Source organism: Trichosurus vulpecula, chromosome 1 (assembly GCF_011100635.1).
Source record: "Trichosurus vulpecula isolate mTriVul1 chromosome 1, mTriVul1.pri, whole genome shotgun sequence".
In the NCBI taxonomy this organism is placed as follows: domain Eukaryota; kingdom Metazoa; phylum Chordata; class Mammalia; order Diprotodontia; family Phalangeridae; genus Trichosurus; species Trichosurus vulpecula.
Window position 1 is genome coordinate 186,593,359 of NC_050573.1, and position 26,602 is coordinate 186,619,960.

The 26,602-nt window shown below is 38.6% G+C and overlaps 1 protein-coding gene across 1 annotated transcript in view; it reads left to right on the forward strand.

The window, feature by feature from the left end:
* Positions 1-26,602, forward strand: part of RNF144B (ring finger protein 144B) — a 92,609-nt gene that overhangs the window by 20,422 nt on the left and 45,585 nt on the right. The gene's annotated exons all lie outside the window — the stretch shown is intronic.

Genomic DNA, 26,602 nt, shown 5'->3' on the forward strand with positions numbered 1-26,602 from the left:
ATACAAGTGACAATGGTGGGGCCTACCTCCAACAATCATTATCTACCCTTATTCTCTAACATTTCCCTGCTCTGCCCTCTCCTTTCTGTGCAAGTTTTCATCTTCTTCATTCTAAGCTGGATATCAGCTCAGATGATGTTCCCCTGATAGCAGTGACAGGTGTGCCTCAGGGGGCAGGTAATTTTAGCAGAAGTAACCATTGAGGAAGATCTTAGCCTCCCTTCTCCACCTTTTCATTTTTGTGTGATAGAAGGCATCGATAGAATGGCCAGGTTGGGTGAGTTGGCTGGGTTCTGATATGGATCACAAGTATCATTACATTATCTTCCCACCCAATCCCCACACCCAACTCACCCCTCTTTCAAACTTCCTCATTACTGTTAAGGTCACCACCATTCTTTCTTCAAGTCACCTTGGGTTTAGCAACCTCCCAGTTATCTTTGATTCCTCTTCCTCATTCCACATATCTAAGTAGTTGCCAGATCTTGCTGTTTCTACCTCTATGTCTCTCCTGTATATCCCCTTCTATCTAGTTACACAGCCACCACCCTGTCTTAGGCCTTCATTAGCTCTCACTTGAGCTATTGCAATAACCTCCTACTTGGTCTCTGCCTACAGTTTTCCCCTACTCTAATCCATCTTCCTGTGCCTTCCCTAAAGCACAGGTCTGACCAAGTCACTCCCTGCACTCAGTGAATTTCAGTAGCCCCTTATTGACTTCAGGAGCAAATATTATTTATTTATATCTCATCTTTCTAACATTTCTATTTTAATCCTAATTTTATGGTGTATGTAGACATAATTCATGAATAAGTAAATTAGGGCTACATGCTCAAAGATTATTTTTTTACTGATAGTGCTATGCATTAAAAATATTTAGAGATAATTTCTATGGACAGTCTGTCTGAAGTGAAAGAAATTTGGGAAACAGAAAACTGATCACAAGTCTCCTCTGGAGATGCATGACACAGTAATGATAAGAGATTTTAATTATCTTGAAATTTGTTTAGATTTTCTTTGCCCAAAACCAAACAACTAATCATTTATTGCCATGCTTTGATTATAATTTCTTCCTTCAACAGGCAGAGGAACAAAAAAGTAGAGCTATTTGTTTTGGATCTAATTCTCCTCAATAAGGAGGAACTATTTACTATTGTGTGGTGGAGCAGAGAAGTGACCACTTCCTCATTGGAAAAGGAGAAGAAAACCAGGCATAGCTAGGTTTTTGGAGAGCAGATTTAAAAGAGCTCATAGGAAGGATAGGTAGGGTCCCATGGCTTCAACTTTTACAAGCGAAGTCAGTTCAGGAGAGATGGAAAGTTCACCAGATTGAGATTTTGAAGATATCAAGAGAGGTATACTGTTTAAGGATGACAGTCTCATTGGAAATGTTTATTAGCCTGGAGAAGTATTTTTTGAATTTTACTTGGAATAAAATAATGCTTAATCCATTCAATAAGCATTAAGAACTTACTATGTCAGGCACTGTGCTAAGTGCTAAGGATACAAAGAAAGGCAAAAACAAGGTCTTTGCCCTCAAGGGTCCCACATTCCAATGGAGAATGCAACATACAAAAATAGTATCTAAATGATACATGCAGTTTAAGTGTATGTATCATTTCCCTCAGAGGGAAGGCATTAGCAGGGGAAAATGGATTGAGTGGGAGATGGGGACCAGAGAAGGCCTTCTGAAGAAGATGGAATTTGAACTGAAGTCTTTTAGGAATCCAAAAGGTGGAAGCGAGGAGGGAGAGCCTTCTAGGCATGGGGGGCATCCAGCGAAAGGGGACACTTAGGAGATGGGACTGTTGAGTGCAATGAACAGCAAGCAAGGCCAACATGCCTGGACTGTATGTAGATAACATGGAGGGGAGTAAAGAGGCCAGATTGTGAAGGGCTTTAAAAAGCAAACAAGGGCTTTTGTATTTGATCCTGGAGGTAATAGGGAGCCAGTGGAATTTGAGTTGGGGGTAACATGGTCAGATCTGTGCTTTAGGAAGATCACTTTGACAGTTGTATGGATGATGGTTTGGGGTGGGGAGACACTTGAGGCGGGGAAACCAACTAGAAGGTTACTTGATAACCTGGACTTGAAGTGATAAGATCCTGCACCATAGAGACAGCTGTGTGAGGGGAAGGAGACCTATATGAGAGATGCTTTGAAGGTAGAAACAAGGAGGCTTGACAACAGAGGAGAATCAGGGATGACATTGAAATTGCAGGCCTGGGTGACTGAGAGGATATCAGTGCTTGACAATAATAGGGGAGTTTGGACACGGGGAGGGTTTGGGGGAAATAATAAGTTGTATTTTGAACAAGCTGCGTTTGAGATATCCAAGAGGCAGTTGATGATGTGAGACTGGATCTCAGAAAAGAAATGGGGCCCGGATATGTAGTTCTGGAAATCGTCTTTGAGAGGTTGAATGACTTGGAAGTATCAAGCTTGGGACAGAGTCTCAGATTTTCTGCCTTCTTTCAGTATTTGACTATCATAATGCTTTTCTATTGCTTGAAACAAAAGAATCTTTTTGACTTAAAATGGAAACTTTCCAGGGGTCTTAAAGATACCTAAAGCAGGAAGTAGGATTCATGTTTTGTATTTAACCATGTAGAATTGAAGGCAATGTTAAATCTGATTAAGTTAAGCTACGCTGTATTGTAACTTAGGTCCACCAGAAGGTAACAGTGATACTTGCTCTGTTTTCACAACTGCCTACTTCTTTGTTTGTTTGTTTTTTTAAAAGCAACAGAATTGCTTCCTAGTTTTGCTTCAACAGCTTGGGGGTGGGAGCTTGTGAAATTAGAATATTTGACTGCACAGTTTCAGACATCAGAGTACTTCCTTCTCTTTGTTGAAAACTCAAAATTGATTTATCCTTTTTTACTTCTTTTTGGTGTTCTTCCAGCTGAGAAATTGCTGTATCCATAAAAAATTGACCTTTCCTTATATATCCCTATAACCTGTGCTACTGCCAAAGTAAGTGCCAGTGGGACTGTGTATGTGTTTAGACTAGGTTGCAGAAAGGTGTTCTCAGTGAGGCCCATCAGGAACATTCCTCTTCTATTCTATTTCCCCTTACTTTGGCAGCTTAAAGAAAGAAGCACCATGATCATCACATAAAGCTTTTCACTTCAGAATGAGACATGCAGATAGTATGAAGTCCTCAGATATTCCTTTGTCTTTTGTAACTCATGAAGAAATTAGTATGACCGTGCCCACGTAGTGACCTGATAGTCTTATTAGAGTTGATTGGAGGAAATATTTTATTGGAATCATGTGTAATTTTTGACACCTAGGTGGCATAGTGGATAGTCAGGAAGACCTCAGTCCAAATCCTGCCTCATACTTCCTAGCTGTGTATCCTTGAGAAAGTTGCTTAAACTCTCTCAGCCTCAGTTACTTTTTATGGCGATAAAAATAGCATCTACTTCACAGGTTCATTGTCAGGATTAAATGAGATATTATATGTAAAGTTCATTGCAAACCTTAAAACTTCATACTGATGTTAGCTGTTTCTAAAATAGCATTTAAATAGACGGAACTTTGTCCTACTATCTATTACACTTATAGTCTTAGTACATAATATGGTATATAGTAGTCCAGTATACAATATAGTCCTATATATTATACTTATCATCCTGGAACTGTACTAGTGTCCCCATAGATTTTCATGGCGCTTTAAAGATATTCTAGCTTGACCACCGTGACATGATTGTTTTTGTTGTTCAATCATGTCCGACTCTTCGTGACCCATTTGGGGTTTTCTTGGCAAAGGTAGTGGAGTAGCATGCCATTTCCTTCTTCTTTCTCTGGCTCATTTTATAGATGAGGAAAGTGAGACAAACAGGATTAAATAAATGACTTGCCCAGGTTCACACAGCTAGTAAGTGTTGAGTCCACATTTGAACTCAGAAGATGAGTCTCCATGATTCCAAGTCTAGTGCTTTATCCACTGTGCCACCTAGTTGTCCCATACCATGATTAGGTATACCCAAACATTTTTTTAGGGAACTTCAATGATTAATCTAAGGTCTTGCTGCTAGCATACAGCAGAGACTGTGTTTGAAGCTGGGAAGATTACTTTGCCTTATATTCTGTGTGAATGAAAGGACTGACCAAATCTGATGGTGGTTAATGTAAGTTCTCTGACATCAGTGTCTTTCCTACTCAGAGCTATCAGATAAAAAATATGAAGGGATTGGTTTATTACATGAGTTGCGGTGACAAATTTAATTCCAAGCAATCGGAACTAGTTAAATGCGGCCTTATTAGCATGAACTTTTGGCTTGGTGGTGGCAGCATGGTGAAGGAGAACAGGACAAGGAGATGAGGAACTTGGCTTCTTCTTATATTGCCTTCTTTTTTGACCTAAGTCACTTAATTGTTTGTAAAATGAATGAGCTGGACCTTTTAGAATTCATCTAGTCCCTCCCAACACAACAGTTCTATAACTCTACTCTGGCCTTCTGTGAAGAGTCAAGTAAATACACGCCACACCCTTCATCTCTAGTGACATCTTTCTCATCCTTTAAGACCCTTGATCAAGTGCTGTCTCTTTCATAAAGCTTTCCCTGATTTATCCATACCCTTCCCTTTCTTCAACCTCTATAACTAGAAGTATCTTTTCATATTTGATTATCTCAGAACCATGATCATAGATCTAGAATGGGGCTTCTAACCTGTTTTGTGTCAGGGACCCCTTGATATGGCAGTCTGGTAAAGCCTTTCTCAGAATAATATTTTTAAATACAGAGGATTATAAAAGAAAGCAATTGATAGTTGCCAAAATATTTGTTAAAATGAAAAAAAATACATCATGGACTAATTCCTGATCTAGAGCTAAATAGGACTTTTGTTGTTTAGTTATTCACTCATGCCTGACTCTTAATGACCTCATTTGGGATTTTTGTGACAAAGATACTCGAGTGGTTTCTTTCTCCAGTTCATTTTATAGACGAAGAACTGAGGCAAACAGAATTAAGTGACTTGCCTAGGGTCACACAACTAGTAAGTGTCTGAGGCCATATTGGAACTCAGGAAGATGAGTCTTCACTCAGAACCTTAGAGATTTTTTATTTAATTCATCTCTACTATATAATATAGATGAGGAAACTGATGCTGAACAAAGTTAATGGATTGTACTAAGGATCAAAGATGTAGCACTGGGAGAACCTCAAGATCCTATCTAGTCTAGTTCTTCATTTTATAGATGAGGAAACTGACTGATTTATTACCTGTGTGGTAGAAACCCAAGTCCTATTTCTTGAAGCATTTCCCTTTCCATTGTAACACACACTTGGGTTTCTCATCCAAACACATAATCATTTTCTCCCTTGCATAAATGTTTGGATTTTAATGATAGCAACGTCTATAGGTCTCACACTTCTGTAAGAGTAACTCATGTTAATGTACCACCTTGAAGGTGGCAACCTTTTTTTCCTTATTCTTGTAGACAACTAGGTGGGGCAGTGGCTAAAAGCACTGGGCTTAGAGTGAGGAAGACCTGTGTTAAAATCTGGCCTTGGACACTGGTGGCTGTGTGACGCTGGGCAAGTCATTTAATTTCTGCCTGCCTCAGTTTCCTCAGCTGTAAAATGGAGATAATAATAGTACCTACCTCCCAGGGTTGTTGTGAGGATGAAGATAATAGTTATAAACCACTTAGCACAGTTCTAGAACATGATAGGTGCTTAATTCTTCCTTCCCTCCCTCCTTCCCTACCTTTCTTTCTTTGTTTTCCTTCCACCCTTCCTGCCTCTCTTTCTCCTTCCCTTCCTCCCTTCCTTTCTTCCTTCTACTTGTATTTCTCCAGCTTCCAGGACACTGCTTTGCACACAGTGGGTGCTTAATATTCCTCAAAAATTGTTTAATGGCTAATAATGTTTTTACTTATAAAGTTTATAAAATAGAACTATATTAAATCATTTCCTACAGATGAGATCCTATGCTAATTTTTAAAAACCTCTAGAGAATGTCTGTAAGGAAAATATTTTATAATTGTGTAGGGATATAGTTTCTCCTTAAAAGAATTGGGAAATTGTACAATTCATAAACATATTTAGTGTTGAAACTTGCTATTGTTATTGCCGTGACAGCTCACCACTAACCTATACTCAATATTGGGGAAAAGTGGAGTATTAGTCACATCAAAAACACGTGGCCTTGCCTGTTCAATTGAAATCTTGGATATTTTTATATTAAAGAGTAACTCTTTAGACTTGCTCGGGGGCCTGTGAAGTACATTATCTGTTGATCACTAAGGAAAGTGTCCTAGGACCATTTATTTTTCATCAAAGATGTCCATGTCCTGAAATGACACAATCCATATAAAAAACCCTGCCCGCTCAAGATTAATCTGGAGACAAGTTTCAGAAGATTAATTTCCACTAAGCAGCAGAGGTGATGGGTAGAGCCCAGCTCTTTCTTTGCCATGTGTGGCACAGGATTGTCTGAGTGTCAGAATTGAAAATTGGAGCACCAGTGAAAGAAGAGACCCAAACTTCCTCCTGGGAGTTAGTTATCAAAGCAGGGAGAATTTGTTAGTTGGCTCTCTTGTAAGCAATGATTTGCCTTGCTGGCTTGTTTTGGAAGTGATTTCTATCAGCCGTGAGTTAAGGGGAAAATGAAAACTGTATTGCTTGTTTTCATAACCTAGATAATTTCACCTGAAAAGAGTTGGTATGTTTGGGTTTGGCCTATTTATCCTTCAGATTAAAGACAGGATGTGCTGAGCAAAAATAAAATAGAGTCCAGTCATCTTCTCTGCTTTTTTCCATTACATCTTCTTGGCACTAAGTAGTTAAAACTCCCTTTCTCTTCAGGCCCCCAAGCCAAATGGGTTTTCCAATGTTGTAAGAGTGAGAGGAAATATGAAACATTTCATACTGAACCCTCCTCCCCTCGAAACCTATTGGGAAACCTTTAAGGGAAGTCCACGTTCTGCCTTTAAGAAGTTGTCAGATTGGAATCTTGGCCTGCTTTCTTTTTGTTTGTTTTATTATTATTGTTATTTTGTAACTTTCAGTTGAAGTAAAGCTATGGTCTTTACAACTTGTAACTGGTCTTTCTAGGCTTCTAAATGACTTATGTGTCAGGAAAATAGCACTATTTTACCATTTTCTTTTCCATTTTAATTGGGTAAAGTATTCTTCATTTGCACCAAGCCTTTCTGTCCTGAGTATAACAGGGTTGTATATTCATACAGAGCTATTCAATGTTCTAAGAACACATATAGGAAGAAAGTGATTACTTAAAAGATTTCTAACCACTTCATGATAACTATGTTCTAATACTGTACAGTCAAGACCACTTACCCAGGCTAGCCACTGTTCTGGGGATTTCTAAACCTAGCAATTAAGAAGAGATAGGAATTTCTTTGTTGATGTTTTCATTCTGGTAAACTAAATAGAGATTGTCCATTTCAGTGAATGAGACTATTCAGTCCAAAGTATGGGTATAGGCATCATGCCAGCTGAACTACCTAATCTGGATTCTGATGGAAGGTGTGACACTGAAAACACAAAATCCATAATACTGTGGAGGTAAATGATATGTCAGGTGTTTCTAATGAGGATATAAAGCACAGATGGATAAGTATAATAAACTACCATTTTTGTAATGAACATATATACATATGCATGTATAATATAATCTGTTGCTTAGGGATGAGAAAGGATTATAATGATCTTTATGCTTCCTGTTGGGATTTTAAAATGAATGTTTATGGTAGTTGCAGCATTTTGTACTTCCAAAAATGGTTTTTGAGCTACTTTTTCCTCCCTGTAGACAAATGTCTTTAAATACTTGTCAGTATAATTTCCCAACTAACAAATTCCTCTTCCCTGTACTCCTTCCCTTCCACACCCACCCATTCATTCCTCAAATCCAATTCCATCCTGTCCCTTCATTAGCACAAAATTATAAAATAGATTTGGAAGGGACCTCAAAGGACACTTCCTGTCTGATAACATAAATATTCTATGCTACATTGCCAACTAAGGGTCATTCAAATAGGGTCAACCCCTATCTGAAGAACTTTAGTTTTAGAGGATACTGTAGTCCATGTCATTTTTGGACAATTACAATTGTTAGAATCTTCTTCTTTTATATTAAGTGGAAATTTGCCTTCCTGTAACATCTACCCATTAATTCTATTTCTGTTCCCAAGGGCCAAGATGACTAGAATGCCTTTTCCATTTGATAACCCCTCAAATATCTTAAGATTGCAACCACATTCCCACAGTCACATCTTTTCTCCTCTGGACTTAATGTTCTCTAGTTCCTTGGTGTACCATCAAAACTTCTAGCTCTTCTAACTGTCCTTCATGTTGTCTCCTCCATTAGATCGTGAACTCCTTGAGGGCAGGTACTGTCTTTTGCTTTCCTCTGTATCCCCAGTGCCTGGTGTTTTGTAGGCACTTAATAAATGCTTATTTGCCATCTTGTAGGTTGAATATCATATTGTTGTCTTTTTGTTTGTTTTTTCTTTCCTGTTTACCTTTTTATGCTTCTCTTGATTCTTGTATTTGAAAGTCAAATTTTCTGTTTAGTTCTGGTCTTTTCATTAGGAAATTTTGAAAGTCCCTTATTTCATTGAATGCCCATCTTTTCCCCTGAAAGATTATGCTCAGTTTTGCTGGGTAGTTGATTCTTGGTTGTAATCCAATGTCCTTTGTCTTATGGAATAGCATTCCAACCCCTCTGATCCTTTAATGTAGAAGCTGCTAAATCCTGTGTAATCCTGAATGTGTCTCCTTGATATTTGAATTGTTTCTTTCTGGCTGCTTGTAGTATTTTCTCCTTGACATGATAGTTCTGGAATTTGGCTACAATATTCCTTGGAGGTTTCATTTTGGGATCTCTTTCAATTGGTGATTGGTGGATTCTGTCAATGACTATTTTACCCTCTGGTTGTAGGATATCAGGGCAGTTTTCCTTGGTAATTTCTGGAAAGATGCTGTCTGGGCTCCCCACTTTTTTTTTTGATCATGCCTTTCAAGAAGTCCAATAATTCTTAAATTATCTCTCCTGGATCTATTTTTCCAGGTCATTTGTTCTTCCAATTAGGTGTTTTACATTTTCTTCTATTTGTCATTCTTTTGATTTTGTTTGACTGATTCTTTCTCATAGAGTCATTAGCTTCCACTTGCCTAATTCCAATTTTTAAGGGATTATTTTCTTCAGTTAGCTTTTGTACTTCTTTTTCCATTTGACCATTTTTACTTTTAAAGGAGTTGTTTTCTTTAGTGGATTTTTTTTCTTCCATTTGGCCAATTCTATTTTTTAAGGAGTTTTCTTCAATTTTTGTGTATCCTTTTCCAAACTATTGACTTTTTTCATAATTCTCTTGTATAACTCATTTCTTTTCCTAATTTTTCTTCTACTTCTCTTAATTGATTTTTAAAATCCTTTTTGAGCTCTTCTAAGAGGACTTTTTTGGTCCTGAGACCAATTCACACTCCCCTTTGAGGCTTGATATGTAGGCATTTTGACATTGTTGTCCTCTTCTGAGTTTGTGTTTTGATCTTCCCTGTTGATATAGTAGCTTTCTCTGGCCAGGGCTATTTTTGGCTTTTTGTTCATTTTTAAAAGTTGAGCTCTTTTTCTCGGGTACAGGGGGCATTGTCCTGAGTTTCTTGCATTGAGGGCCAGGGGCCTGGTCACTGACTTTCTGCACTGGGGCCTCTGAGGCTGGCAGCTTAGTTGTGTCCTGGATTCTGGGACTGGCAGTTTGCCTGCTGCTTGGGGCTGGAGGCCTCACAGCTGGCCTGTTGAAGCAGGATCATGGGTACTCAGTCACTGATCTGTGCTATGGCTAAGAGCCTCCTGCTGACTTGCCCAGATATCACCTATGCTGGGCGCTGCTCTTCTTTTATCCAAGTGAGACAGACCTTTCCCAAAGTCCTTCTTGGCCTGGAAAATTGCTTCAGTCCATCTTTTTGTGGATTCTGTTACTCCAGAATTCTTTAAGAGGCTTCATTTAACGCTGTTTACGAGGGAAACTGGGGAGAGATCAGGCAACTTCCCAACTTCTCTCAACCATCTTGGCTCCACCCTCCCCATTACATTTCTTTTGAAAGTAGTTTGTTCATATGTGGCCTTTGACCACTTATCTCATGGGGAATGGCTCTTGGTTCTCTCTATATCTTGGGCCCTCAGAGGTATTTGATTTTGAGGTTTTGTTATTGCCCTCAAATGACTGTTTCCATTCTTATCCTAGTTGTGCTGATTTTGTTAGTGTAAAAACCTTTCAATTTCTTGTAACATAAATAGTCTATATGATCAATAACAATCTTTTGTGATTGTCACTTGTTTGCTTAACAATTCTCTCCTTAGTCATAGCTGGGAAAGTTTGGTTTCCTTTTAATCCTTTTTTTTATTATGTGATCTTTAATATTCAGGTCATATATCCATTTTGACATTATTGTGGTATATGATCTACGACATTGGCCTATACCTAATTCTGGCCAAACTTCTTTTCTATTTTCCTAGAACCTCTTTTTAAGTAGGGAATTCTTCCCAAAGTGCTTTCCATTCTGGATTGATCAGACATCCCAGATTGAATTTTATTCTTTTTTTTTCAACTTTGTATTGAATAATCTCAGGTAATTATCTAGCCTTATTTAGAACAAAGGTTCTAAACATTTTTGTGTCATGGACCTCTTTGGTAGTCTAGAACTTGACTGTAGACCCATTGTCAGAATAGTTGTGTGTTTTTTTTTAAATTCACAATTAAATTCATAATTAATTAAATTTAAATTCATAATTTATAAAAGCATTAAAGTGCTCAATTTAATTTAAAGGTTAGTGAACATAGAGGTGTAATTTTTTTCCCCATCCAGGTTATGGATCTCTGGAAATCTGTCCACAGACCCGTTTTAAAGTCCTTGGGCCCCAGGTTAAGAACATCTTTGACATAGCTCTGAAAGTTACATGTTGAATTTTTTATACACCTAAGAAAAGCAAGTTTTCCATAAGCAAGAGTTGCAGTTTCATGCATCATCCTCTCCTGGTCCATGCTGTATGTTGGAATGCTTATTTTAGTTGCTGTTTTTAAAGTCCAGAATAAAAAGAAAAGAAGATAAAAAATAGAGTATTGTGATCTTCAAATCCTTTGAATCATTTTTAAAAACCCTATTTTAAAATGTGCTAGCATGATTGTCTTTTAAACCCAGAAAACAAAACAGTGGAGGGGTCAGAGAGCACCTGAGGAGTGTGGGAAAATGGTAGGTAGTAGTATGGTAGGGGTGGTAATTAGAGATGACTCAAGTATCTTCCTGGACTTTCAGATCTTATCAATGTCCAGTGCTTCTTACTCCCCTGTTCGTTTCATTACTTGTCTAGGGCAAGTGAAAGGAAGCTATGAGGAAACCCTCATGCTAAGCCAGGATGATTTGGTATTACCCTTAAACATAACCTAGAATGGGACAGATCATTAGGATTCACCTACCTACTTTAACCTGCTACTCAGTGCAGGAATTCTTTCTCCTGTTACAGAAAATTATCTTACCTCTGTTTGAATATTAATGTTGGAAAGTGACTTACTTTATAAATGAATCAGCCACCATTGTTAGATATCTTTAATTTTTAAGAAGCTTCTTCTTTATATTGAGTTGATACCTCCCTTCCTCTGACTTTCACCCAGAGGTCCTAGTTCTATTCTCAGGAATCATTTAAAATAAATCTTTTCCTCTTTCTGCCTAATAGTATTTAAATTATTTAAATTTAGCAACATATATTCAATTGGTTTTATCTTTAGACTAATTATTATTAATTCCTTAATTGTTCCTGTTTTATTGAAAGGGTAGGTCATGTTTAGCCTGGAGAAGATTCTGAGGGGGACATGATAGCTGTCTTCAATTATTTGAAGGAGAGGAGGGATTATTGATGGATTTGCACCGAGGTGACAAATTTAAGAACTCTGGGTAGAAATTAAGAGGTCAGTTTTGGCTGGAGGTCTATAAAAAACAAACAAATCAATTTTACAACAGTTAGAACTGCCCAAAGAAGAACTGGCTGTCTTGAGAGTTGGTGCATTTCCCCTCCAAGGAGAGGCTGCATGACTACTTTTCATGTTGTATATTGTAATGAGGATTCCTTTCACATATGGGATGTAGTAGATGGCTTCTGAGGTCCCTTTAAGTTCTCAAATTCTGTGATTCTTTCAGTGACATGATTTTCAGACCAATTTATAATATTTCTAGTTGCCTTCTTCTAGATTCACTTCATTTTATTCCTCTTCAAACATGATTCCCAGAATGTGACATGATAATCGATCAGGCACACTCTATTTCTTAATTTCTTGTCTGTTTTTTATATTTTCAAATTTTTCTTTCACATTTTCAATTAATAGCATTTATTTTATCTCCCCTTCCTGATTGGAAAAAATGGGGGGAGGGAACTAAATCCTTAGTCAAGTAAAATCAATTTCCACATTGGCAATGTCCAACAATCTATGTCTCATTTAGCAGCTTCATCATGTTACCCCTCTGTCAGGAAGTCTGCCTGTTTTTCCGATAGTTTTTTACTCTTCTTTTTACCTTGTAATCAGACAACCAAGGTCTTGAACTATCTTGATGAAAGCTAAATCTTTCTTGAATTTTTTTATGTCACATTGATAAAGCTGTGGGACATCTTTGTTCAATGATCATCTTTCTCCTGAAAATGAAATAGTTCCTTAACTTCTTCCACATGGGCTTCTTGTCTGTCTCCATCCCAATTCCCCATCCTGAAGAATAAAATACAAACACATACACACAGATAGTAGAGAGTATTTAACTCTTTAAATGTAAAAAAGACACTTAGAGCATTCCTACAGAAGGGAATTTCTAACTCCTGTTTTTGGTGCAGTCAAAGCTCTGCCTGTGTGCCCATAGGCAGAATAATATGGGGTATGAAGATTACCATTTAGACCACTGAAACCCAAACTTCCCCCATGAAAGAAAAGAGGAAAAGGGACAGGGACTGCCTGGAATTGTGCAGGTTAGTTGACTCTGACATTTCATTCATTAGATAAATTCATGGAATGAAGTTAATCCTTTGAGAGACTAAAAATCCTTCTAGCTGTTTGGGTTTTGTGGGTTTCAACTCCCTTGCTGGGAGCAGGCATTAGCAAACAGCGCTATGTGTTTATTTTTTTTGTTACTTATTATTTACACATTTCTTTAGAGCAAGGATTGCCTGTGCAATTCTGGTCTTAGATTGCACCATCCAGTCATTAAAGTTTTTCTTTACTGTTCTTTTTAAGAAAAAGATGTAAAAGATCAGAGGTTAATCTCTGACTCTGAGCTTTTTTCATATTGATTTCCCTATTAAATTGCAAACTCTTTGACAGCCAGGACTATTTTTGCCCTTTTTTATATCTGCAGTGCTTAGTTGCCTGGCACATACTAAATCAGGAGTGGGGAACCTGAAGCCTCAAGGCCACATGTGGCCCTCTAGGTCCTCAAGTTGAGCCCTTTGACTGAATCCAGACTTCATAGAACAAATCCCCTTAATAAAAGGATTTATTCTGTAAAACTTGGACTCAGTCAAAAGGCCACACCCAAGGACCTAGAAGGCCACCTGTGGCCTCAAGGCCAAAGGTTTCCCCACCTATGTTAAATGCTTAATAAACACCAGTTGATTTGAATGTACAGGGAACATCTAGTCGAGGAATCCAAGAAACACCTCAGAAATAAAAGTGACCAGTTGAATTTTGGTTATGGTGGAAATAGTGACCTGGAGTTCAAAGTGAGATTGGGCAATGTGTGAGAGTCTTAAGGAACAAAGAAGTACCTTGGCCACAGAAGAACATAGAGTCTCTGTCATTGACTGCCAAACCTTAATATGAAGAATTCTTTCCTTCATGGATATATACACACACAAGACAACCTGCCCCAGAGCCAGGACCAGTGGCACAGGCCACTAGGAAGATACATGAGAGAATCAATTTATGGAAGGCCTTGCATTAATTTAGCTTTTTGAACCTTCTGTCTCAGAGGCCTATTTAGGCTAGATGTCAGGAAAAACTTTCTAATAATTAGAGTTTTCCTTGTGTGAAATGGATTGCCTCAAGAGGTGGTGAGTTCCCTCTCCTTGCAAGTCTTCAAAGAGTAGCCGGATAACCACTTACCAGATTAGTCAAAGTACAGTGTCCATCTCTGTGACTTTTTTTTTAAGCAAAAGAGGAGAAAGTGACATTCAGTAGATTTAATCTTCTACTCTGACAGTTATTTCAGGACTGAATTCCTTTTCCTATTAAGTAACTGTTTAGGCAGCTTGCTTTCCGAGGTTAGTTGTTGGGGCCTCTGTGCAAGCCTGAGAACTGGTGCTTTCTGGAGTCTAAGGTTTCTTTGGAGGAAATGGAAGGATGTAAAATTGGCTCAACTCTTGATTTCTTTCTCTAGGAATCGTCACTTTCTCTTCTGGGTATGCTGTTTGGAGGGAACACCTGGCACAGCTGGATTGCTTTGGGAATAGTGTGGAGTCTGGGGCCCTATCCTGGGACAGGTTTAGTGTTCCTGAGAGAGGCAATATGGGGGAAGGGATTATTTCTTAAATGCCACAGGACAGTTATTGAATTACTAATATTGAAGCACTCAGTAACCTACAAATTTGAATGGGAAGGTTGGCTCTATTGTGATTCTATACATTTTTCATTATGTTCAGTTCAGTCGTTTTTCAGTCATGTCCAGCTCTTCATAACTCCACTTGGAATTTTCTTGGCAAAGATACTAGAGTCATTTGCCATTTCCTTTTCCAGCTCATTTTACAGATGAGGAAACTGAGGCAAGAAAGGTTAAGTGACTTGCCCAGGGTCAACACAGCCAGTAAGTGTCTAAGACTAGATTTGTACTTGGGAAGATGAGTCTTCCTGATTCCAGGACCAAGACTCTATGCCCTGTGCCACCTAGCTGCCCCTATCTTTCAACATAGCCATCTTTAACTGTCTGCTTTGCACAGAGCAGTCAAGCCTATCACGTATTCAGCATATTTCTCTTCATTGTTATCTGTCGCTGTGATTCCTAACTTTAGATGCTTTTTGATCAACAAAGGTCAGTACAAGGAACTGTTTAATCCCATTTACTTGGTGGAAACTTAAAGTACTTTGTGATCTGGATCAAAAGCTCCCTCTTGGAGAATTATTGTGTCAAACAGATAGTTATTTTTGGCTACAAGGGATACACGTTAATCTGCTCTGAGCTTCCACTTCCTTTTTTTTCTTGTCTTTCTTCTTTTTCTTTTATTTATTTTTTAAAATAAATTTATTTATTAATAATTTTCAGCATTTACTTCCGTAATATTTTGAGTTCCAGATTTTCTCCCCATTTCTCCCCATCCCACTCCAAGACAGCATATAAATTGATATAGGCTCAACATATACATTCATGTTAAACTGTTGTAAAGAAAAATTAGAACCAATGGGAGAAACCATGAGAAAGAAGAAACAAAAAAAGAGAGAGCAAATAATATGCTTCTATCTGCATTCAAACTCCATAGTTCTTTGTGAATAGCATCTTCCATCATGAGTCTTTTGCAGTTGTCTTATATCCTTGCATTGCCAAGAAGAAATAAGTCTATCAAAGTCAGTCATTGCATAATGTGGCTGTTACTGTGTACAATGTTCTCCTGGTTCTGCTCACTTCACTCAGCATCAGTTCATCTAAGTTTTTCCAGGTTTTTCTGAAGTCTGCCTGCTCATCATTTCTTATAGCACAATAGTATTCCATTACATTCATACACCACAACTCGTTCAGCTGTTCCCCAACTGTTGAGCATCCCCTCAGTTTCCAATTCTTGGCTACCACAAAAAGAGCTGCTGTAAGTAATTTTGTACATGTAGATCTTTTTCCCATTTGTATGATCTTGGAATGCAGACCTAGAAGTGATATTGCTGAGTTGAGCTTCCACTTTAAAAATGAGCAGATTAGGTTTAGGAATCTACCTCCCCGCCCCCCTCTCTCCACATTTCAATTTGAGAAATTTTTTTTTAAATCCAGCTTTATGGTTTGGTGTTTCCCATGGCTTGGTCTACATTGGCCCACAAGTGGTGTTCCCCCCATCACCTACAGATGTTTTGGAAGCAATAAGGAAGTGTGACAGTTCTCATTTAAGCAGGAGGGCAGATAGCAACTACATGAATCAGGATACTAGAGTTTCTAACAATGACTAATTGTGCTACTCCTGCCAAACCGTTTAACTTTTCCCTGCCTCAGTTCCGTATCTGTAAAGTCCTCCTGTATCTCAAGTACTTCGTATCCTGACTTTTTCTTACCTTTCTAGTCTTTTTACGTCTTACTGTCCTCTGTGGATTCTGTGATCCCACCATTGGCCCACTTCTCCCTCCTCACACACAGACACTCCCCTCTCCCAACACTCTCCATCTCTCAACACTCCCTATGCTTTTATACTGGCAGTACCCCGTGCCTGAAATGCTCTGCCCTCTCACTTCTGCTTTCTAATTTCCTTACCTTCCTTTTATAGTAGGCTTTGGCAAGAGACTATACCTGGTCCCCTACTCTTCCCCACCCCACCCCCAATTCCCTAGGGATTTCCCTCTGGGACTATTGTTTGTTTTTGTATTGATTTCAGTCAGCTCCATGACCCCATTGGGGGTTTTCTTGGCAGAGATACTGGAGTGGTTTGCCATTTCCTTCTTCAGCTCATTTTACAAATGAGGAGACTGAGGCAAACCAGGTTAAGTGACTTGCCCAGGGTCACGCAGCTAGTAAGTATCTGAGGCTGGATTTGAACTCAGATCTTCCTGACTCTGGAGCTGGTACTCTATCTGCTATATAACTTGGATGTAGCTAGTAATTTATGTGTTGTCTCCCTCATTGGAATGGAAGCTCCTTGAATATAGGGATTTTTTTTTGACTTTGCATCCCTTGTACATAGTACAGTGCCAGACATATGGTTGACACTTAACAAATGCTTGTTGGCTAAGTACTATGTAAATGTGAGTTGTGACTTATAATCTTATATTAAACAGGATGCTGTTGTATATTGGTTGGTTTGGGTGGGGTTGAGGTATGGGGAGTAGGGATGAGAATTCTTAATGTGTTGATATTTACAAACAGGGCAGTTGTCCTCAGATATTCGTAAATATGAGAAACGGCTCTCCTTTCTATCCTCAGTGTTTGTTCTCTCCCTAAATACCTCTTACTCTATTTTTTCTACATACACTGGGGACAGGAACAAGAGCTTTAAGATGTAATAGACAGTGTTGCTTAAGATGCATGATACAGTTTAGAACCATATTGTGTGACCATTGTAAGGTGAACTGACCTTACAGTTAAGTTCTTTTGATACTGTGGACACTAAATCCCTTTAAATGAGAGGAGGATGAATTTCATTAGTCTTTCGGTGGAGGTTAAAAGGTGTATAAATCCTGCAGTACAGAGCCATGAAGCCCATTATAGGTACTTGACGCTATTTGAAGGACTTTGGGCACACGATTTGTGATAGAATAAAGGAGAGTCTCTAGAAACCTCTTGGGATCAGATGTAGGTACCACCCCATTAAACAAGATGAAATTGCTTTTTATATCCTCAGAAGCAAGCAATTCCAGGTGAGAGATCTAAGTTTAAAAATGGGAAAAAAGTTTGCAAGTAACATCAACCTGAAAGGTCATTTATTCACTCAATCAAGCATTTATTAAGGCTAACCCTGACAACTTTGAAAGCGTGTGTGTGTGTGTGTGTGTGTGTGTGTGTGTGTGTGTGTGTGTTTACAAGAGGGGACACTGGACGCTGTAAGAAAAAGGAGAAGAAGGATAAGTCTAGGTAAAATAAAAGAATGAGTCTGGGTAAAATAATCCCAGTGTTATATAAGGAATATGAAATAGTCTACACATTCAAGAAGTAGTTTTCATAGTCAATAAAATCTGAACATTTCCTTAAAAAAAAAAACTACACAAAACACCAAAAAACAGCGTAAACCTTGTTTGTGTTGTTAATGTTTTAAGAAGTTGATATCTATACTAGAGAAAGGCATAAATCTGGAATTAAATAATGTTTCCTTTTCTTTTTGATGCCTTGAAACTAGGCCTGGGCTCTCTTCCTTCCCCTCCCCCCACCCCCTTCCTGTCAGTTTTTGCTTGAAGTCCTTCCTGTGAACATTTGAAGATTGTCAACTTTAATCTTAAAAGAAATCATTCAGGAATTTCGAAACACAGTTGTAAGATTTGTTTTCCTTTAGAAAATCTTAGTACAATATGTTTTTGTCTCTTTCTGTTTTGTCAGCGGGGTTAAAAAAAATGTTGTCAGTAAATTTTGTCCAGAGTGTCTGATATATGATTCCCACCAAATTCAAGCTGTTTTTCAGCCGCTCTGCAGTGTAGGTCTCTATGCAAGCATCTGTGAAAATTGTAAGAGGTAGGAATTTTCCAGCAGATGAGTCTCAGTAATTGCAAGTGGTCTTTATTGTTGTTGTTATTGTTGTGTTAATGACCTTTTGTATCTTTTGTCCACAAGAAGTAGCCATTTGTATATTTTGCTCATTGTTCTAGATTATAATGACTTCAATCGAATACACAAATAGAGTAGTTCATTTATTTCCCTCTAAGTGTTTACAGTCATTGTTTCAAAAATGGTATGTTTGGATTAATCTTCCAAGTAAAGAAAGTAGAACCGAAAAAGCCATATACACAGTGACCACAGCTGTATAAATGAAGACAATTTTGAGCAGGAACAAGACTGATCAAAAACAATGCACAATGGTGGTACTGACTTGCTGATGGTGTAGCACCTGCCCTTCCTTTTCACCGTTAGGAAACCAAGACCCCGGAAAGGCACTGACCATCAGTATTCTTGTATACTGTTGTGCTTAACTTTGGGGGGGATTATCCATGGTGGGGAAGGGGTAATTGTGAATCAGGTGGAGTTTTAAGGTGCTGCTGTAGAAGCAGAATTTATCAATTTAAAATAGATGATCATCTTGAAATTTTAAAAATTTGATGTATTTCAGGAGCAGCTGCTGTTTTTTGTAATGGTGTCAGGGTTTTATTTTATGAAACTTAATTTTACAGTTGAGGAACTGAGATTAAGTGACTTGTGCAGTGTCACATGAATAGTAAATGACAGGCTGGATTCAAACCTGGGTCCTCTGCCCACAAATTAATTACTGTTTCTACCGGGTGCCTAGCATACCAGATACAATAACTATTTTAAGGAAAGAATAATTTTTTTTTACATCATAGAAGCCAGTTTCTTCCAGAATTAGGTACTCTTTGTGGGAAGTTGGACAACTACCGTTACATACTATAATTACTGTGCTTGCTAGGTTACATTTGTCCTTTTTCTTTTTCTTTAGTAACTCCCATGTTTTAGTGAAATGCTACTGAAGGCTACAAATTGGAGCAGAAGGGTTGATGTACAGCAAAAAAAAAATGATGGAATGAATGTATATGATTCTAAAGTTTTTTTTAAATGCAACAATAAAGATTCCCTGTCTCCCTTTTTTTGTTACTTAATAGATGTTTGTGCTTTATAACTCAAAAGAGATTTAGATACCTGTGCTTAATGGCATTTAATTTTAGAGCATGGCTCTTTGAGCTTCTCCTCTCCCCCAGTCCGGTTTGTTTTCTGAACTTTGCAATGCACCTCAGAACACCGACTTGATAATGGGCCATCAACAAATCCTAAGTGGTTTACAGGTCAAGAGAGGTGGTGGTGCACCATGGCAGACAAAGAGCTAGATTCAAAGTTAAGTCCTGGGTTTAAGTCACATGTTTAACACAGACTGTGTGACTATAGCAAGTTGGGATGCTCTGGGCCAGAAGTGTCAGACAGACTGTCCACAACACACTGAGTGGGTCAGGAACCAGATTGAAATGTAATTGGGAACTATTTGACAAGAGAAGCAAAATTACAGTCGAACATAGATAATGTTAATATGTGGTTTTTTGAGTCAATATGCAGCAGCCCCCATTTCTGAGTTGGATAGCATGGTCTTGGCAAGTCTCCAGAGCTACAAGTGGTAGAGAAGAGGCAGGTCTGCATTGGAAAGAGAGGGTTAACTCATCCTAAAAGGGAGTTTTGTATAGCAGTGGCATCATAGGCTCAGCCCCAGCCCCAATCCTAGTTCTTTGGAATCCAGCCTTAAAAAGTCATTCACTGGGATATCAATAAAGACATGTGTATGTTCCTGACTTACTACTTCATTAATGCAGAAGCACTAATGATATAGATTAGCACCTTTTCCATAATTGAATCCCCCAGTGCCAAGGCTAAGACTATAAGTGACTTTACTTAGTAGTCGCAATACTACTATGTTTTGGGACTCGAACACAGGTCTTTCTGGCTTCAAGGCTAGTTCTCTATCCACTATGCTCCTCTGTCACTATTCTCCAGCTTCAAATTTAGACCCCATAACTTGTGTTATATACATACTTTCTCTATGTATGCCACATGTTTGCAAATAGAGGTTTGGATAAAGAGATTTTTTAATCTTTTTTTTTCCTCAACAGATGGGGTGTGCACATACAAATAAATTCTCATTCTGAATCTCTAACCAAGTGGTGACAAGTGGTAGGGGACAAGAGGCTAGATTGATCATATTGATGCTGTCATTATTATCTAACATTTAGATAGTATCTACCATGCGCCAGGCACTGTGCTAAGCGCTTTATAAATATGGTCTATTTGAGCCTCACCACAACCCTGGAAGGCAGGTGCTATATATGCAAATGCATCAAGTATGGTTAATAAGCAAGATGAACTAAAGATGGTAGCACAGGGAAGCAAACCTGATCTCTCACGTGTATCATCGAGAGACATTATAGAATGGGTTCCATGATGAACTAAAGATGGTAGCACAGGGAAGCAAACCTGATCTCTCACGTGTATCATCGAGAGACATTATAGAATGGGTTCCATGATGAACTAAAGATGGTAGCACAGGGAAGCAAACCTGATCTCTCACGTGTATCATCGAGAGACATTATAGAATGGGTTCCATGATGAACTAAAGATGGTAGCACAGGGAAGCAAACCTGATCTCTCACATGTATCATCGAGAGACGTTATAGAATGGGTTCTATGATGAACTAAAGATGGTAGCACAGGGAAGCAAACCTGATCTCTCACATGTATCATCGAGAGACATTATAGAATGGGTTCTATGATTAAAATATTTCTCAGGGACACTTGCCTTCCTTTTTTCTGAATAAAGTATAATATAATAGATATAGGGGAAAAGAGGTAGGATACCTTTGTATTTTTAGAATATTCTACTATGAAGAAATCCTACAACCAGAGGGGAAAACATGGTGAACGCTATGTTAGTAGAACATGATGTTCTGAGGTACGTTGAACGAGATTGAAGATCTACATTTTTCAGGTGAGAAAACCTAGGCAAATGGAGGTTATGGGATTTTTACCCAGCCTCACCTAGCTGGGAAATGTCTAAGGCTGAATTTGAACTCAAATTTTCCTCACTCCAAGTCCAGTACTTTATCCACTAAGCCACCTAGCTGCATAATTTTTATCTTTTTTCTTTTTAAATAGTATTTTCTTTTTTTCCAAATTAATATAAGGACAATTTTAACTTTAATTTTTAACAAAAATTTGAGTTCCAAATTTTCTCTCCCCTCTCTCCCCCCCTCCAAAAGATGGTAAACAATTTGATATAGTTATGTATGTGCAATCATGTAAAACATTTCTATGTTAGTCATGTTGTGAAAGAAGAAACAGACTAAAAGGAAAAAAAAAACCATGAAAAAAGTGAAACTAGTAAGCTACATAATCTTTAAATAGATATTTTTTAATGCTAATGCTTTTTTAAAAGCTAATCATGAGCTTTATCAAAGAGCATTTAGCTATAATCTGTACTATGTATATATTTGGTATTTGCTCAGCTGGTACTAGAATTTGGACTCAGAAAAACAACTGGCTTCAAATCTTGGCCTGTCTGATTGTGGGCAAGTCAACCAATCTCTCTGGGCCCCAGTTTCCTCATCTGAATGGGTTGAATTAGATGCTTTTAAGGTCCTATAATCTGAGATGTTGAGGGAAGTAAACCTCTTCCTCAAGCAGCCTATAGCCCAAAGTTGAAAGGTTAAAAACTAGAACTGAGAAACTCCCTTAACACTATCATATTCCTGTGAAGTATTTCTTGAGTGTCTTTCTTCTTTTCTCCTGCATACCCTCTCTTCAGTCAGCCCCAGGATGGGAAAACTCCCCAAATTGTCAAGGTCATCTCAGTCACAGATACTGCCAGATCAGTGGCAGGAGGAAAGATTGGGGTCATGACACAGATCAAGACAAGGCTACTGTGTTGTCCTACTTTGGGGGTGTAGCCAATGGAATCCTGCTCGAGTGGGTGGTTTTTATTTTTTTGTTTTTAAACTTCTTCTCTTCCTCTTATTTCTCTCCGCTACTTCTGCTTATTTCCTGCTTGACTTCTGTTTCTTACTCTCTGGGCCACCTCTGTCTTCTTCCTGTTGTCTCTCGTTTGCTTCCCTTCCGGATAGTAGTGCTAATAGCAGAATCTCAGAACCAGTCAGTGCCTCCTTCTGGGACTCCAAGTGAATGCAGAGATAGAGTCCTCATGAGGGTCAGCCCACTTGGTGCTTTTAAAATGTTTGTATTAAGTCTTCCATTCCTACAAATTTAACTAGTAGAGTTTGAAGGAATTCTAGTCTAATGCCATCTATCTACAATATCCCTGATGAAGGATGTGGTTCAATTTAGTGAGCATTTATTAGGGTCACTATGTGCAAGGAGTCATTAATACCTCCAGTGAGGAGTGCTTCCCACCTCCTAAGATAGCTGACTCCTCTTTTGGAAGCTTTAGAGGTTAGGAAGTATTTCTTTTTTGAAGCCAAGATCTACCTCATTGTAACTTCTACTTCTTGGACCTAGTTTTTACCAAGCAGAGTAAATCTAATTCCTCTTCTATAGAATTTTGTTGTTGTTATTTAGTTGTTTTCAGTTGTGTCTGACTCTGTGTCCCCTATTATGGGGGTTTTCTTGGCAAAAATAGTAGAATGGCTTGCCATTTCCTTCTCCAACTAATTTTACAGATAAGGAAACTGAGGCAAACTGGGTTAAGTGACTTGTCCAGGGTCACACAGCTAGGAAATGTCTGAGGCTGTCAAATCCAGCCTCTAGGCCTGGCACTCTGTCTACTGTGCCACCTAGCTGCCCTCATTCCATGAAGTCAATGAAAAACTCTCTCGTGATCTTTATACTAGCTGTAAGTGAGATCCTTTGTCATACTTGTTGCCTTTTCTTATGGCCAGCTCTCTTCTATAATTTTTGGTTATTTCTTCTCAGTTACCTGGCTTTGCTTAATCTCCTCACCCCATTTTTAATGTGAAGTTCACTCTGTAGCCATAGAGGCCTCTTTAGATACTGCCCACTTTTTTTCATCATCGTAATCTTTTATTTAATTTTAAAAGTGGTTCCCTAGAGCCTCTCATCTATCAGAGACCCAAGTTATTCTTGCCTTCCCTATTAGCAACATCAAGGTTGCTGAAGGGACTTGTGACCAGAATTCTGGAGCAGTAAAATAAATTTTACTAATGAGGAAGCTGATCAGTGCGAAGTAGCATTCCCATTTTTACTCCCAAGAGAAAACAATTATAAAAGGATAAACTGTTAAATATTCATGACCTAGCCTGTTCATGTGTAAATGTATAGGAATTTGGGAAAACTTAGTTCTTCAATATTTTAAAGTGTAAGAGGAAGCCTGCTGAAAGAACATATTTAATCTGACAATGTATCTAGTCCATGTTAAAAAAAATATTGGAATCAGTCCTAGCTCCTGCCCTTTTTGCTCCAGTCTATGAATTATTATAGGATAACCTTTGAGGGAAATTCAAAATCCCACAAGCAAGAATTGTGTATTTCTAAATAGAACTTATAATGAATGATTGAAAAAATATTTATTAAGCTTTTACTATAGGCCAACCATGGTACTAAATGCTGTAGATACCAGTACAAAAGCAAAAACAGGCCCTGTCCTTTCTAATGAAGTCAGACACACTTGGGGAAGTGTATCTATGAAGGTCTGCCCTCCCCCTTCTTTGGAAAACTAGTAAAATTACTAGGAGTTGGGCCTTCGGGATTAGATTGGCATGGTTTGAGGATTGGAGTGAGGGGAGGGGCATAGGGAGTAAAGTGAAGCCTGAAGTGGACCAGATGAGGCAGCCACCAATCACGACAGCAGCACTCCTGACCCAAAGTTTGAAGATAACAGGGTTAAAACATCCAGGACCAGGTTTCTGATTCTGTCCTCAAATGCCTGACTTGACTGATCAAAATAAAGAAAGTAACAGACCTATTAGGCCTACAGATTTTGAGAATTTTATTTTAGTCAGTTGAAAGGCAACATAACTAGTTCATAATTAGACAGGGGTTTGATTATCTTGCTTAACCAAAATCAGAGCCAGTGGTATTAATGTTTCTCTGAAAGTGAGTAGGACCCCACCTGACCCTTTACAAATGGATCTGGCAAATGCAAGGGGAGAGCTTTCTCTATATGGCATGGCTTATAACATTAGATAGCTTTAATACTATGATGAGGAGCAGGATATAATTTCCCTTATAAATAGCCCGTTTATTCACAAGAAGCTTCCACATTATGCTTTCCTGGGTTTGGAAGTATTTTGAGACTAATCCCAAGGAAAACACATTTCTTTTTCTCAAAATGGATTAGAGCTAAGATGTCCTGTTTATGGATTATTACCTAAGATTTACACTATGACTAGGGGAAAAATGGGTATCATTTAACAATGTGACAAACATTTATGAAGTGCTCACTGTGTGCCAGTCGTTTTGCTAGGCACTGGGGACCTAAATATGAAAACAAACCAGTCTCTGCCATCAAGGAGCTTAACCATCACTCAGACTTTTCTTAGGAGCTTCAAAGCAGATGTTAATGTTCAGATTGTTACCCTGAAGCAATAGAATCAAATTTGAGTTGAAAGTCACCTGGATTTTCCCATATTACAAATACAGTCTACTGTCCCCAACAAGAAAGTCATTTGGCCCCAGATTAAAGATGGCCAGTGATGGGGAACTCAATGTCTACAAGGAAAGCCATTTTGCTTTCGCATATCTGTTGTTATTGTTGTACCCAACGGATCATTTCGTTAATATAGGGAGTGGTTCATGAGGAAATTCCTTCTCCCTAGGGCCCTGAGAGATTAAGTGGTTTGTCCAGTGTTGCAAAGCCAATATGAAATGGAGGAGAGACTTGATGAACCTAGATGTTCCTGATACTGATGCACTGAACCATGCTACCTTTCCAGTGTCTTGTTAAAGAAAAAAAAATTATTATGTTGAGATAAAATCTGCCTCCCTATAATTTCTACCTATTCATCCTCATTCCACCCTCTGGCTAAATAGATAAGGAGGCAGACTGTTCTGGAGAAAGAAAAGAGAAAATAGATGGACAGTCCTAGGGCTGCACTGGTATTCATAATCCTTTATGGAAGAAGATGGGCAAGAATTATAGAGGCTGTGATGTCATGACTAGGTTGTGATCTGCCCTGGTAGAGATGATAGCCATATTCATCAGATCTCTAGTTCAGTTTTTTTCAGTTGCACTCGACTCTTTGTGACCCCATTTGGGGTCATACTGGAGTGGTTTGCCTCTCCAGCTCATTGTATAGATGAGGAAACTGAGGCAAACAGGGTTAAGTGACTTGCCCAGGGTTACACTGGTAGTAGTAGCTAGTAAGTGTCTGAGGTTAAGATTTGAACTCAGGAAGATGAGTCTTCCTAACTCCAGGCCTAGCACTCTATCTACTGTGCCACCTAGCTGCTTCATCAAATCTGTAGATCCATTGAAATAGTGAAGACTTAGGTTTTCCATTACATGTTTGGAAAAATAATCAAATAATGGCTTTGTTTTAGACACTTGTTGGTCAAAAGTAGGCCACTACTTTTGGAACACTGACTTTTTTTTTGCTTAAATTGCGTTTTTGAATTTCTTGCTTGATACTTATTGGAAGGTGGGGGGAGTTAATAGTTTCTGCCATATGACGTTCCCCCTTCTACCGTTTAAACAATAGGCATATTTGTGGACACCACTGAGGTCCAAGCTAAGCCTTGGTAAAATTGCTATATGATTGACATCCTGTTATGCTCCTTTTCCCTTCCCTGTTATAGTGCCCTTCCACCCAGACAACCTGTACCCTCATGGTGCCAAGTGTGGTAACTTACCTGGGCATGTCTTAGCTAGTGCCTCATGGTCTTAATAGATGGCAGTATTCCAGGCTCAAGAATTGAGCCTCCAAGAGTAAATTTCAGCTACCTATGTCAAGTGTATGGAAGAGAGATTTTTGGCCAAGTGCCCTTTTCCATGCTTCTTAAATCACAATACTTACATAACTGCCAATTCTACCTTTGTTTAAGGTTAACTCTCACTGAGCAGTACAATGTTCATTGTTCTGGTTCTAGGCAACTCAAGCATGAAGAGGGCTGTTGGGTAAGCGGCTGAATTAGGAATGGGTATGCATTTATATAATGCTCACTATGTGCCAGTCACTGTGCTATGCACTTTATAGTTATTAACTCACAACAGCCTTGGGTGGTAGGTGCTATTATTATCCCCATTTTTTACAATTGAGGGAACTGAAGCAAACCAAGGTTAAGAGACATGCCCAGGGTC